General features: G+C 57.0%; 1 non-coding gene across 1 annotated transcript in view; it reads left to right on the top strand.

The window, feature by feature from the left end:
* The first annotated feature begins 1,866 nt into the window (after nucleotides 1-1,866).
* Nucleotides 1,867-3,101, top strand: part of LOC124762101 — a 1,909-nt gene continuing 674 nt past the window's right edge. The window contains exon 1 of the ribosomal RNA XR_007012484.1: nucleotides 1,867-3,101. This exon is cut by the window's right edge and continues 674 nt beyond it. This is a non-coding gene — a ribosomal RNA (small subunit ribosomal RNA).

Genomic DNA, 3,101 nt, shown 5'->3' with positions numbered 1-3,101 from the left:
GTTTGTCCGCTAACGTAACCCACGTTGTCCGCTAACGTAACCCACGTTGTCGCCTAAACCTGCTCTGTAATTGTTATACGACTCGTTCAATTAGTGTAGTGTTGCCCACCCGCAACCCTCGCAATATAGTTCGCTACTCGCACTGCCCGCTCCCCTGTGTATCGCTTCATGTTAAACACCTTGCAAGTCTTGCTGACTTTCCACATGCTCCTGCTGTACACTGTAATGTGGATGGCAGCAGGACGTACATGCCGCCCCCCCCCCCCCCCACCCCTCCCCACGTCCCCACGTCCCCACCTTGCCCCCTGCCTTCGCAAGCTGGTTGGTGACAAGTTTGCATGTTCAATGCCCTTCGCATGCGACGTACGCAGGCTACGTTGTGGTGCGGCTGTGTCAACTGTCCGCTGATGTCGTACGCGTGAACCACAATCTGTACTGCACATTCGTCCTTATGTACTGAATGATACATCGTGGCACATGTGTGACCGTACAACGACTGCGCCCAAAAACGGCGGACCATACAGTGCAAATATTGTGCACGCAGCTACGTGTCGTCTCCTATGAGAGCTGGATTGCAGTGTGGTACGCCATAGAGACGTGTGGGAGGAACGGACGCCGTGGATGGCGATCAGCATGAGCTGTGTGTTGATGTATTCGGACCTAGTCGTCTCTCCTCAAACACCGTGATAGCATGGTGCACCGCGTTCCATATCTGCGACATGCTACAGAGGCCGGTTGACAGTCGTTCGAGCAATGGACATCGCATACGTACGGGGGCCACCTTCCACGTATTGTCTAGGCGTGCACATTTTGTTGCGTGTATGTGGGCAGACGTAGTGTGGCGTGACACCTGACACAGGCATGCAATAATCGTTGAAGTTGCTAATGGCGATGGACGCCTACGTTTTCTGGTGAAGTTACGCAAATGAAGAAATGGTAACCCGTTGTGGTGCGGTTGTTCTCGCTAGGGGTGAATCGGTGATGGCGACGATAGGTTGAGGTACTAACCGGTTGTTCCAGCGATACCCACCATGCCGATGAAACTGAACGGCATCTGGGTGTGAAGCGATACGCGGTGGTGGCTGGGTGGGACCGTCCCCGGCCGGTGAGGGGGCGCCTCCCGGCGTGCTGGCCGCGCGGTGCGTGGGCGCACGCGCTACAGCCGGCTGGTGGGGGCGGCCAGTGGCAGGCGCGCCGGCCGACGGACGCGGCAGGCGTCGCAGCTGCGCGCCGGCGCACCCTGCGCGCGGCGCCGTGCGGCCAAAGTAGGTCCTCGCGGGCCCGGTGCGAAGCGCGGTGGACATCTTCAGTGTGCTGGTCCGATTGAGGACTGTGTGCGTTGAGGATGCGCCGCCGCCCGGCGCTCGGCGCCGCGACGCCGTCTGCTGCTCGGTCGCCCCAGCGGTTCTCGCTGGTGGTTTGTATCGCAGCTGTGCGGATGTGTTGGCGCGTGCGCTGTGCTGGGAGAGTTCGCTTCGGCACCCAAGTGGGGCTTTTGTCCTTCTGTGGCGCTGGCGTTGGAGCTGCCGGTCACCGTAGGTGGCGCGTGTTGTCTCCCGCCGGCAATGCCACGACAGCACGCTCCCGGGCCTCTGTCGGCAGCGGCAAGCTCAGTTGGGAGCACGGGTGGTCGCACCGAAAGCGTCTACTCGCCTAACTCCGGGCGATTGCGCCTCTCTCGAACCCGACCAAGTACTTGGGACGGCGCTGCGCGCCGCCGGGACCTGAGAGGGTTTCGAGGTGTATTGTGCAGGGGAGCTCAGCCTCCTCCTGTTTGCAGAATGATTGAGCGGACGCTTGCGTGTTCGCGCGGGCCCCCGGGACACACTCCCGGGCGGCCGGCTGCTCAGCTCTAGTTGGCGCAGCTCCCTGGTTGATCCTGCCAGTAGTCATATGCTTGTCTCAAAGATTAAGCCATGCATGTCTCAGTACAAGCCGCATTAAGGTGAAACCGCGAATGGCTCATTAAATCAGTTATGGTTCCTTAGATCGTACCCACGTTACTTGGATAACTGTGGTAATTCTAGAGCTAATACATGCAAACAGAGTCCCCGACCAGAGATGGAAGGGACGCTTTTATTAGATCAAAACCAATCGGTCGGCTCGTCCGGTCCGTTTGCCTTGGTGACTCTGAATAACTTTGGGCTGATCGCACGGTCCTCGTACCGGCGACGCATCTTTCAAATGTCTGCCTTATCAACTGTCGATGGTAGGTTCTGCGCCTACCATGGTTGTAACGGGTAACGGGGAATCAGGGTTCGATTCCGGAGAGGGAGCCTGAGAAACGGCTACCACATCCAAGGAAGGCAGCAGGCGCGCAAATTACCCACTCCCGGCACGGGGAGGTAGTGACGAAAAATAACGATACGGGACTCATCCGAGGCCCCGTAATCGGAATGAGTACACTTTAAATCCTTTAACGAGTATCTATTGGAGGGCAAGTCTGGTGCCAGCAGCCGCGGTAATTCCAGCTCCAATAGCGTATATTAAAGTTGTTGCGGTTAAAAAGCTCGTAGTTGGATTTGTGTCCCACGCTGTTGGTTCACCGCCCGTCGGTGTTTAACTGGCATGTATCGTGGGACGTCCTGCCGGTGGGGCGAGCCGAAGGCGTGCGACCGCCTCGTGCGTGCTCGTGCGTCCCGAGGCGGACCCCGTTGAAATCCTACCAGGGTGCTCTTTATTGAGTGTCTCGGTGGGCCGGCACGTTTACTTTGAACAAATTAGAGTGCTTAAAGCAGGCAAGCCCGCCTGAATACTGTGTGCATGGAATAATGGAATAGGACCTCGGTTCTATTTTGTTGGTTTTCGGAACCGAGGTAATGATTAATAGGGACAGGCGGGGGCATTCGTATTGCGACGTTAGAGGTGAAATTCTTGGATCGTCGCAAGACGAACAGAAGCGAAAGCATTTGCCAAGTATGTTTTCATTAATCAAGAACGAAAGTTAGAGGTTCGAAGGCGATCAGATACCGCCCTAGTTCTAACCATAAACGATGCCAGCCAGCGATCCGCCGCAGTTCCTCCGATGACTCGGCGGGCAGCCTCCGGGAAACCAAAGCTTTTGGGTTCCGGGGGAAGTATGGTTGCAAAGCTGAAACTTA

The sequence above is a fragment of the Schistocerca piceifrons genome, unplaced genomic scaffold, assembly GCF_021461385.2.
Source record: "Schistocerca piceifrons isolate TAMUIC-IGC-003096 unplaced genomic scaffold, iqSchPice1.1 HiC_scaffold_591, whole genome shotgun sequence".
NCBI classification, from domain to species: domain Eukaryota; kingdom Metazoa; phylum Arthropoda; class Insecta; order Orthoptera; family Acrididae; genus Schistocerca; species Schistocerca piceifrons.
Note: the sequence above shows the minus strand (reverse complement) of the source record. Positions and strands in the feature narration are given on the sequence as shown.